Genomic DNA, 12,880 nt, shown 5'->3' on the forward strand with positions numbered 1-12,880 from the left:
GTGGTACTCCAGAGCGGATAAGAAACCAACAAGATTGAGATGATCCCAACATCACGTTAAATTTGCGAGAGCGTAGATAAGAGCTAAGCCACGAAAGCAAGCAAGGTGACACGCCTAGTTTGTTAAGCTTAGCGCGTAATATTTCATGGTCTACCCGATCGAAGGCCGCTTTGAGATCAGTGTAGATGGCATAGATTTTATTGCCTTGTTCCATGGTGCGCAGACACAACCATGTAAACTCCAATAAGTTGATTGTAACTGATCGGCCTGGATAAAAACCATGTTAAGAAGTGGATATGTTATTTTTTACACGAAACAAAAGATGTTTATGAACGATATTCTCAAATATTTTAGTACATGCGCACAGTAAAGTGATTTCACGATAATGCTCCACATTCTGCTTATCACCTTTTTAAATATGGGAAACATATGCGATGACTTCCAACTCACAGGAAACTTATGGCTTCGTAGAGAGAGATTTAGCAAAACAGTGATAGGAAATTTAAACGCCTCGCAACATGCCTTCAAAAGAGCGGCAGGACTAAATAAATCAATCTGTTCACTGTCGATATTTAGTCGCTTAGTCTTCCAGAGTTTATTTTTTTCTTAAAAACGCGAACGCGAAAAAAACAGACGTCTACTCGTGCCCACGCTTACTTCGATTCCTTTTCATTGTCATCATTCTCTTCATACAGAAAGTCGATTTTTCTAGATTTTTTTCGAGATAACACTAAATCCCGACGTTTCATGCATCTCGAAGACATTTTGTCGGCGTGTAGTCAAACCGCACTAAGCGCCAAAACCATTATTTCTAGTAATCGACGTTCAAAGTTCAAAAGATTCCGTTTTTTTTCATGAAAGATAGATGATTAATTTTTACATCTACTAGTGTTTAGAACACAATTTTTAAAAAACTTGGGCTTGGTTCGGTCTGATCGTATGCCGACCGTTTGGAATTTAAAAGATCGATATCGATAATCGTCCCAGTGAAAATATGTGACATCCGGTGGTTCCATTTTATTGAAATCGCGGGACACCTTAGAAGCGGGATCAACGCAGGATATTTGGTTCAAACGCAGAACTAACCCGCGAAATGCTGGACTACTGTTCACTTTAAACATAACGCGCAACCAAGGAAATTAACACTTGTGTTGCTTATCCCTCCAGATCCCCAAAAATGGGAATTCTTTTATCAGCCATTTCGCAAGATCTCAATCGAATTTGATCCAACTTTTTTCAAGCTGTTGGTTGTTCCTGCCATTCAAAAAATTTTAGAATTTATTGTGGGAATTATGAATTTTATATAATATTTCACTCCAATCCAAAACAACATTTTCATAATGCAATCAAAATAACGCGAATCGAATGGCACCCCCGGCAGCAACAGAATCTTCGATCATCCCCAGCTGAGCCTCTCACACTCGCGCATGATCGCCCCCATCAATGGCCGGGTGTATAGGTTAACTCGGCGATCGTAAGATCGTTTGTTTGGGTTTGTAGCGGTTGGATTTACTCGTTCCGCGAGCATGTGTTGCTCGAACGCAAAGCCGCCGCATCACGTTTCAAGTGTTCGCACGCGCGTCGCGTCTCCTCAGCTCGATGCGCAAAGTTTTGTGCGGAGCAAAATTTCGCTTTAGTTACACTTTAATCACTCGCAACGACGGTCGATCGCCGTTTTAAGTCCTCGCCATTCGGCAACTGTGCACTAAAACCAGCCCACGTCCCTTCGCACTTGCTCTCGTTCGATTTTTCTTCCTGTGTTGCAACCTTCGTGTAGAGAAAAGGATTTGCTAGACAGTTTGTGAGTGCTTTCTTTTGTTAGTGCAGTGCTATATTCCGATTTCTCGAACAGCAGAAATACCTGGCATAAGTTAAAATTCCACCGCTGCAAAATTTTACGAGGAAGTTTAAAAAAAAGTGCTGACTGTTTTTCTCCGAATATTCGCTTTTTACTCAACCAGTTCATACTACCATCGCCTTACTGTGTGTTGGAATCAACTCGCGGTAATATCGAATCGCAGATCTGCACTGGGTCTTCTTTTATGAGGTGTCGCTTTTGCTGAACCGTCAAGAAAGCAGAATAGAAAGGTACAAGCAGTAGACACAGCAGGTTAAAAATAAGAAAACTCGTTTTTTACGTTTCTGAAACGTAATTGGTAAACATAGCAGCAACAACTACGACTGCAAACAGGAGTATATCTTTGCGTTTGAAATAAACATAAACGGATACAAATCATGTAAGTAGTTCGATAGTTGAACATATTTTCAACAGTTCATCGCAGTGCATAGTGTTTGTGTTCCATGTGGATTGAGCTTTAATTAAATATACCTTTATCATACACCGGCAAATTTATGTCAATTGTTTTCATCATAAACCCCCAGCTGCGGAACCTTCGCATGTCAATATTATCGAACATTACCTGACTGTAAATTAAAACCATAAACCGCGTAGATTTTATCATCCAGCCACAAACCCCACATTAGCACTCGTGTCTTGCAGCAAATTTGATTAGTACTGACAGGCAACAGTTTCTGTTCGCTAGGCTCAGACGTTCAATTTCGGTTTTTGTTTACATTGGTACTTGATTGCCGTATTGATTAGCGATAGCACGATTAGATGAGGTTGATGGGCGATCATCAAAGCGAACTCCACCTCGGGAGTTGATAAATTCGCTCACGCTCACGGTTGATGCGACCTTGATGTACAAGTATCTGTTGATTTTTGTTCTCCAACCCAAAAGCACAACAGCTCATCCGTGCGGTGAAAATGTTGACATTCGATCAGCATCCCACGCCGGCCGAACATTTAATTGACCTATAAAACGACTGGCGACACCGACCACTCCGTTGTTGGCGCACAGTAGGTGAGCGTGAAATAGTCTAAGGCCACATTTGCCAGTAAAGCGCTTCCAATCTAGTTTTCGTGTTCTTCAGTGTGGTTTTGTTTCGAATGCGAAGCATATGCTGCACGAAAATCTATCGAAAAACGTGAAACTGAAACCCGGAAGACGTCGGAAGGATGTTACTTATACAATTCTGCTGAAATTGAGTTTGGTTTGTTTGTATATATACTGGTTTGTGAATTACGGATATCGATAAAATAACATAGGCTAGCCGAAACTTTGGGTTCCACTCTCGTGGTTGATATATTGTAGTAGAAGCACATATTGTATTGGAAATTGAATTCATGTGATATATTTCATATATATCAAGTATTTATAAAACTGTGTTAGTTTTGCTGTAAAGAAGCCGATGAAGGATCGAAAAGCAATTGTAACATGGTCGCATTATCTAAATTTTTTTCTCTGAGATGTTATTAATGCACAAATAATTTCAATTCTGTTGAATACTATATAACATAGTGCTTTTTTTCCTACCAGCTGACATAGTTTTCTTTTTGCTGTTAAGAAATGTATCATTGAGTTCAATATAATATTCTAGCAGCGACTTATTTATAAAATTTATAAAAACTGCTAGGTTTTCTTTAAAGTAAAATAAAAGATAGTGATGATTTATTAAAAACAAAAATCTGAGCAAAACAAGAAATTTCAAGTCATGAACACTGAACACTTGTGTACAAATCTTCACAGTAATCAAGTTGAAAGATTTAATTTTCAAGAAGAACAAATTTACCTCTCTCTTGATCACGCTCACGTTGGAAAAGAAGGTGAAATAGATTTATCCATGATCGGCTCAGTTATTTCATTAAATTTATTAGTGAATTTATTCTATTTTCCAGTGTATGGGCGAACCGCTCCACGGTGCTCTCACAGACCGTTATTATAAAAAAATGCACCAAAGAATCTGAGTACACCATTCGATTCGTTACAGACAAAATTATAGACTAAAAATTGATTTTAAGAAGGGGTGTTCCACAAAAAACTATATTTTGTCGAGTCCAACGTACAGATAGGACATCGCAGTATTTGAAAATTATTTTTCTTTCGAACTTTTCTACTACTTTGCTGAAGGAAGCAACCAGGTATATTGAAAATTAGAAAAAATATTTTTTTTTATCTAACTGTTAGGTGGATTGATCGAAAAACCAAAAACGCCAATAGTGAGGTATTGTTTCATGAAACAATCTTGCTGGAAACATTGAGTACATAAATCAATTTTTCACAGTCAAATCTAAAGCGATCACAATTTTTCGAATTTGGACTACTGTGCATTGTGGGATTTTCAAATAAATCTTTTCACCAATTGCTAATGTCTTGAAATATAATATTTGGAATGCGTAGAAACTATTGTTGAAGTTATTTCATAAAATGGTGGCTAAAAAACGGGCTTTTCAACAAATTTTTCGTTGTTTTTATATCACGGTTTTGTACTTTACGACCTTCAAAAGGGCATTACTCAAAAGTGTACCGTACGATGATTTTGAAATTTTGACCATAAATTCTGGACGTCATAACGAATCGAATGGTGTACTCAGAATCTTTGGTGCATTTTTTTTATAATAACGGTCTGTGGGAGCACCGTGGCTCATCTTACCACTTAACCACTTATTGTCAAGATTCGTCACGCATGTCTGCCACTACATCTGATTCTTGAATTTTACCAACCAAAATTAATTTCATTTCTAAGACTCACAGGCTTCGGAAGATAGATACATTTGAAAGCCTTTTGTAGTCTAATCAGCTCAACGCATATACTTTTTAAAATTATAAAACAGCAAATGAAAACAGTCTGCATTAAGTAGAGCACTACAAAAAAAGGAAATTTCATTAATTGCTTTCCATACATTGAAGGATCATTCGATATTTTTCTCATTATTTCTTGCGGAAAGCTAGCAGTAAAAAAAATTATGTCAAATATCTTAAAAATGCATAAGACTTTGAGATCTGGTGTTATCTCAAAAGCATTTTTTTTAAATCGACATTCTAGGACTTTCGCGAGTTTCTCGAGGCCGATGGAACGAGTAATGCTCTTTCAAGACATTTGGCATCACAAAAACAATGCCTTGTCGATCATTTCTTAGATTACTTACTAGCAAAGCTGGTGGTACCTACTACATTTCCATTCTGTTTATTATACACAGACATTGCACACAACTGAGTAGTTCCAAAAATTTGTCCCAGTTTTTTTAATTTGAACTGTCATTTTTGATTTAACTGAAATTTTGCATAGACGTTTCTATAGGCAAAAGATGCCATTTTGTGCTATAAGTTTTTTTTTTTTTTTGGAACACGACTTATTTTTGAGAAGCTATTGCTATTCTGGGAAGGTATTGATGATTACAAATATTTTTAGAGCCAAATCGGCTAGTTGGATCGGTGTGACGTCTCGAACAAAGTTGTAGATAACAATTTTATCTTTCTGAAAAAATATGCACTCTGAAAAAAAATCACTGCACGCGTTCGATTTCGTCAATTTCAACGACTTACGACTTTTTAACCTGATCGCGTTGGATTTTAGAAATGGACCCTTAGGCTTACCTCCTGCAAAAAAAAAATTGAATCGTGAGCACTGAAAGTGAAATCATATCATAACACAAATCACCGACAAGTCTGCGACAAGTAGGATCGCTGCATTGGAATAAAAGGCGTGTCCAGATAATCAATGGTTCAAGCTTTACACAATACATAGATGCGTTGCATAGATTGATAGATAATATCGAGAGAGTTACTGAAACTAAAGAAATTGTACTAACCCATACCGTTTGTTATTAAAAGTTTTATTAAACTTCACATTAATACTGTTGGATCCCTGCTTTGTGTTTGTTTTGACTTCTTTTGTCAAGAGGAAACTAATGGGTTCTGTAGAATTTAAGGTGAGGGAACGGAGCAGTGTTAAGGAGATTGAGATTAAAATCACGTCAAAGTCTTTTAACAACAAAACAGCCTAATCCGGTTAAGATTCGAACACCCGATCCTTGCTTGTTGAAGTATACTCTGTAATCTTGCAGCTACGAAGCTCGAGAAATTTTTCAAGGACGTATGAGAGATTTTCAATCAAATAAATAGTATCTGACTATACATGGTATAGAATAAGAGTCATCATCTTGCAAATCGAAATAATGTCTGGAGTTGAGTTTTGAACGCTGGGTTTACAAAAACCGGATGTCTCAACGAAACTGAACTTGGAGTTGATTTTCGGTCACTAGGTCACTAGGAACAATATTGGTTCCGAATGTACATGTATTTGATGGTATTCTTCCCCGAAATAATGACCAGCATAAAGACCTTTAACGTAAACTAAATCTTATATAACAACAGTAAATCGAACGGAAACCATTAGCAATCGTCATAAGAATAAAAACTCGTTGTTTTTCTCGTGATATGTTGAATTATCCGCTCGAGTAGGTATGTCTAAAGCCACCACATCACCGCGCGCGTGTTTTAAGCGATGCCACGGAGGGTTTTTACATTGCCCTTCAGTGCTTCAGACCCCCTCCCCGTAAAATGGGGTGGATCACGTAAAGACAAATTGTTATTGTATTGTAGAGTATCGCTTACATAATTAATATTACATTAAACATATTTCAAATAAGTTAATCTAACGTCGAGATAAATTTATTTTAGTATTGTAGGAGAATTGGAGCAAAATTGACATGTTGCTGACATTTTACGTGGATCATAGACCTAGCAATCGATGACTGAAACTTTTTTACTCAATACAAGACAGATTTTAACTTCAACTTTTAGATATTAGCGCATTACCAATAATGCTCATACATACCTATTATTATACCGCTTTATGAAAAATACTAAAAACATGCCAGAACCGTTTTCATAAAAACACCGATTGGAGCTTAATTTTTGTCCGATTTAAGATCTGAATTTTGAAAGATGGGTAAAAAATGCTAATATGTGGACAAACTCTCAGAATTTTCAGATTTGGCTTTAAATCAAAATGGCGTCGAAAAAACATTGAAAATTTCCGATTCCTCAAAAATTCTAAATGGCGCCACTGTTGCCCCTTGAGGTGAAATGTGTTCAAACTCGGGACAATTTGTTTTTGCGTCAAAATACATAAAAATATATAGATAATAGAATATATCATATATAGAAGCCAAGGCAAAAAAAATGTTGCACTGTGTTATCCGCTGAAATGATGAATGAGCATCGGCTATTGAATATGAACACTGCTTAAGTCCCATTCATTCAATGCATGAAAAACTTAACAAAATGAATGATCGAGCTAATATAAAATAAATATTCTTACTGGGCACAATCATAATAGCGCTTGATACAAACGATAAACTGGCCAGTATGTGGTATTCAGCTGGTTTGTTATTCGTTGCACGAAAAGTGTTTTTCAACAAATATAAAAAGGTTTTGAACGTTCATTAAGCCGTATCGAGCCCGCTGATGTGTTCACCTATTCGAACCTTTTTAACAGTTATTCTTTCTTTCTGGCGCACAAACTCGAGGTACATTCTACAGAAATTAAAACCAAGGTGTGACATCGGAATTGAATATTTCATACAGTAATTTGTGTATGGAATTATATTACATAGGTTACAATAATCATTGGGTAGATAGAGTGATGGATAATTTTAATGCCCTTAGCAAGCAAAATTTATGAAAAGTTTCAAGGTCGAGTTTGACAGGATATCCCCGTCCCAACAGGTCAACTAACAAGGTTGCTTCCGTGACCCTAGACAATTTTGACGTCTCAAAGGTAAATCATTTCTGAAAACTATGTAATAAACCCTTTAAGTAGACAATTTAATGATCTGCTGTGATATTGTAATAAAACTGATATCTTGAAGGAAAACATATTGGTATAGGCAACAGCAAACTTGGTCCCTATCTAATATGCATTCGGTGCTTGATGCTCGTCTTGGGATCAGCACGCAACTAATAAAGAACATCGCCACATAGGAAGTATCTCTTTTCTGGGCCTTTGCTGCGGTTGCATGCAGCTTGGAGTGGCTCTACGACATTGTTTGTTTGCTTTTCTTTGGTTTGTGTCGTCATTCCGCAGTGTAAGCACGGACAACGTATGCAGACGACTATATCGTCAGATGATTTTAAAACTGGTACAATTCAATATCGATACGACACTTAATTCTATAGTTTTTGTATATTATGAAACGTGTCTTCGTGGGATTAAACTTAACAATATTTAGTGAATAATATAATATTGCAAAGTTTTGATTTGTGACAGTCTTGAAATCAGCGGACGAAATATTTCCTGTTATTTTTGAAACTGATCATCATGAAGTTATTGCAATGAGACTGCACAAACATATGCTGTTTAACAGTCATGTCAAATTTCGAAAACCGGCCATGTACATTTTGTTCATTGGCCCAAAAAAATGATTTGAGGATGCCTAAAAGCGCTCAAAGTTGTGATTTCTCGACCCTCGAAAATCTACCAAGGGGGGAGAACATGAAAATGGAAAAGTCGGCAAATGACTTTAAAATGCACAAAACTCTAGTGGTATCTCGAAGAAAAAAAAATTTCCCGAAAACCGACCTTCTAGGACCGAAGACCGAAGATATGGAATATTTTGGAACTGGTTCCTAAAGTGACTCACAACTCACACCAAATCAGATGCAATTTATTTTAATGTTATTAGGTATCTCAAACTTAATTTTCATTAAGGTGGCTCAATCATTTTTATTAGGGTGGTTCCAAACACAATTAAAACTCAACTTGAAAAGGTTTAGTAGGAAAAACGCTCATATTTATTTACCTACTTGACATCTTAATGATTAATTGATTGATTTATTTTATTCTTCTAAGTGATGCATTGGTGTAAGACACAGACGTTCCAGTTATACCTCTGGAGGTTAGGTACTTTAGGCATCTTATACTTGATATTCCACAAAAATGGACTAACTAGTTTTCGTAAGGGTGGTGACATCTATGAAAACCATGGAATTTTTTGATATTTAGAGGAAAACAGAAACATAACCACAACAAAACTCTTCGGAATTTCCCATTAAAGAATATTGCTATTCAAAGCGAGAGTAACGCAATGTTAATAAGTTTTCTACTATGATTGAGTAACAAAATTTCATTTTTTTTAACCACCCTATAAAAAAAAAAAATTAACCATCCTGATGAAAATCAAGTTTAAGATACTCAATGAACATTAAAATGATTTACATCTGGATTGGAACAAGTTGTGAGTCATTTTAGAAGCCAATTTTAGAACATTCCATATTAAGCATGCGGTTGCCCAGAAAACGACTCCAGTCGAAAAGGGTTGATTTTCGGATATTTTTTTTCGAGATAACACTAGTTTTATGCTTTTGAAGTCATTTGGCATCGAGAAAAATGTTTCGATTCTCCCGATTTTATGTACTATCCTCTCGGTTGATTTTCGAGGGTCGAAAAATCATACATTCGAGTGCTTTGAGGCACCCCTGAATCATGTCTGATTGAGGTGAAATTTTGCAAAGATCTTTTTTTTGGGCCAACGAACGAAATGTACATGGTCGGTTTTTGAAATTCGATGATTATTTTTTTTCCATACAGTGATTGCTATCCTAGAACACAGGGTTGAATTCGTGTTTTCGGTGTGGCCCACCGGAACTACACTTTTGCACTGAAGTTACTCGTTTTTAATTTTCGTGTTAGTAAAATTCTGGTGCTCATTTAACAACCAGAAAAGATATAATATTGAAAAGTGTAAATGAATCTCATTCGTGTATTGTAGAATGTATCTTAAAGAAAAAATTACGGGAAAGCTAGGATTAACCATGCGCAACTTGACAAATGGATTTAATTTAATTTAAGAAAAACATCGTCGACACCCATAAGCAATTAGTTTTATCGGAACGTTTCTTATGAATGCTTTATGACTGAAATAAACAAGTAATGATTAGACAATATCTAATGGCTTGAATGCTTTAATAAATTATATTTAGTCACCGGATAAACTTTAGAAATAATTGTACTTCAGAAATAAAAAAATTTCTTTTAGTGTTATGCGAATCTCTCAGATGGTCTAGGCTTTGCTTTGCTCTGCTTCTGCGTAAAGAAACATTAGAACACAGATATTTTTCAACTCGTCGGATTGAGTCGACTGGCTGTCTGATTCAAATAATTATGAAATGGTCATATGACCATTATAGATAAATTGAAAAAAAAAGCATTTCCTCTTCCTTGACAAATAAATAGAAAAAAATCATCCTGCCGCTGTGTATCACTAAAGCATCTTAAAGAAACAATAAGGCCTAGTTGTTCATGAGGCATATAGCCTCAAAGAAACAAATTTCGCAGAAATATATTTATACCTTACTAAATCACACCTTCGTCAAACGATGGAACAAATGGAATGAAACAGCCGCGATCAAATCTGGCTGAGTATATAAGCCGATTATAGATCCGGATTGGTAGATTTATTTTATCAGCTTTTTCGGAGTTTCCAACATTAGAGATGACATACCTGTTTCACTCTGAACCATTTTGTACTAGAAAACAATATTGTTTCCTTGGATAGTGACTTTTGGCCTCATAAAATATAAAGTTTTACACAATGTGCGCATCATCACCGAGGCGCTTTTCTGCCGTTGTGTGATCACAATTTGTTTGGCACGAAAGGCAAACACGGCCCTTTTTAATATCCGTCCGTCGACGGTACTGGGGCACCCAGCCATCGGAGACCTTCACCGATCCGCCAACACACACTGTATACAGTCTCATTCTCGACATCTCGTAAACGTTAGTTGCTATGCTGCGAGATCCAGCCTGTCAACATCGCCTGGCTGCTGCGGCCGCTCGTTGCGTTGCGTTTACCAAGTATTAGGCACGATTCGCAGGCGATGGCAGCGGGTGCTGGTATTAACGAACACACCAGTAACCCAGTAATGGGACAAGACCAGATAGAGCAGACACGCGGGGATTGGCATGAACCGAAGGTGCACGAACTAAAACCACGCTGATGATAGTACTCCATAAGCATCAAGTGGTTTACTCGATGGCCCACTCGCAGTAAGTCGAGTGTTATTGCCACCGCCTTGCTGCTACCGCAGCCGACAGCGCTGGGCTGAGCAATTTGCTGAGTCGAAAGCGATACTATCAAGATCGGAACAACATGAAGAAAGAATAAATTCCACTCAGCAGAATGGGTGAATTTGACCCTCACCCAGCGTTAAGACATATACGTAAAATGATACTAGATGAAATTATTTCTCAGCTCGAGAGATGCATAATGAGGATAAATCAAGTTTAATAGCACTTATGGTTGGATCCTTTAATTCCGTTAGACTCTAACTGCAGCCACAAATTGTCAACATTGTCAGAAACAGTGAGAAACCGCACTGTTGCTAGACGCACTCCATCTCGCTGCCGTAAGTAACGAAGAAACCTTAATTTAATCCGATGATTTCATTACACCTTGCCAAGTTTGCTGGTATTTATACTCACGTGTGAATAATAATCCGGTATCGAAGCAAGATACAACAACACCCACACGTTTTCTGTCAGCTACTGCCAGCCAAGGCACGACGCTGGCACGGCAGGCCACAATTTCGCTGAAATGGGAAAGACTACGGCAAGAAACCAGCATCCACACACGGGACGACTGTTAGGACGATCATTTATATGAGCGGTATTGATAGCATGCCAGCTCGTTAGATTATTAACCGACTTTCGTATGAACGTCTGAACATCGGGTTATAGAGCATGATCCTCAGTATGGATAAACTAACATATTTTTTCGGAAATAATGTTTTACTACTTGGTTAATTTTTTTTACAAATTAGCTATCTATTTGTGATATAAATTCAAAACCTACTTCTAAATAAACTTTAAAGAACATAAAACATTTCGATTTTGTTTTATTTTGTCAATAAGGCATTCATAACAACACAACACAATAATTTATTTCAAGCGAAGTTAGCTGATTTAGCAGAAGCAGGTTTCATGAAAATCAAGAGCACAAGTTGAAGCATTTTTTTTTTGTTTGATAAAAATTCGAATTGGCCAACGGAGTTATCTTTTCCGTCAAAATTGACGAAGATAAATGCTGCATAGTATCCGCACGTTAACTGTTGTAACTGAAACCGTTCGGTTAAAAGTGAGATTTAAAGCGACATTAGCCAACCCAAGCCACGAGGATTGTGAAACCAAAGGAAAGATATATAACTCAATGACAGTATCCAAAGTAATGTTTCGTGTCAACAAGAGCACGCGAGCAATAAGTTTTGCAATAAATCCAACATTCACGGCAGCCGCCAGACGCCAGACATCGCCATTAGACCTATTTCGATCAAAATGCTAAACAAGCTAATTTCACTTTTTATGGGAAATCAAAAAAATTATTCAGATATACAACTTGAAACCACTTTTTCTTTATGTGAGCCTATATACTTTGGCTAGAAAAGTATTTTATACGTGTGCTGTTTTTTATTCTTAATGGGAGGTAAAATTTTTACTTCGAAACTGTTTTTCTGGATTTGGAAACAAGTAATAATTCGAATGAATAGTTCGCATTCTAATTTCAATTTTCATAATTCATCGTGTTCCTTGAAAAATTTCACATAAGAAACAACTATCACCCCGAGGTTATATGAGTAAGTCTCGAAATATACTAATTTCTCCAATTTTTATCAAACAATCATATTTATTGGAAAATATCTGTTAATTTTCTAACCCAAAGAACAACCCAACAAATGATTTTTAGGATTTTGCTGTCTATCAAGTAATCTAAACATATTTTTACTGCAATGTTGCCTTTTTTTTACTCTCAATTATTAACCAACAAATAAATTTTCAAAAATAAAAGTTATGGGTTTAGCTCTCATTTTTTCTTTCATTCCTTTCTTTCACTTTCTTGCACTTTCGTTGCTATTTTGTTTTAGTCTACGGTTAAATCAAATTGACAATAGTATTATTTGCAATAAAAGAAGAATAGTTTTGGAATCCCTAATAAGGCTGACACAAATTTCGAATTCTTACTATGTCCAAGGTAATCAAT

The 12,880-nt window shown here is 36.5% G+C and overlaps 1 protein-coding gene across 1 annotated transcript in view; it reads left to right on the forward strand.

Moving 5' to 3' along the window:
* Window positions 1–1,566: 1,566 nt before the first annotated feature.
* The window catches only part of LOC129723394 (uncharacterized), a 61,443-nt gene continuing 50,129 nt past the window's right edge, over window positions 1,567–12,880 (forward strand). Inside the window, exon 1 of the mRNA XM_055677591.1 lies at window positions 1,567–2,237. The gene's annotated coding sequence lies outside the window, so the exon portion shown is untranslated. The remainder of the gene's footprint in view (window positions 2,238–12,880) is intronic.

Source organism: Wyeomyia smithii, chromosome 2, assembly GCF_029784165.1.
Source record: "Wyeomyia smithii strain HCP4-BCI-WySm-NY-G18 chromosome 2, ASM2978416v1, whole genome shotgun sequence".
Lineage (NCBI taxonomy): Eukaryota > Metazoa > Arthropoda > Insecta > Diptera > Culicidae > Wyeomyia > Wyeomyia smithii.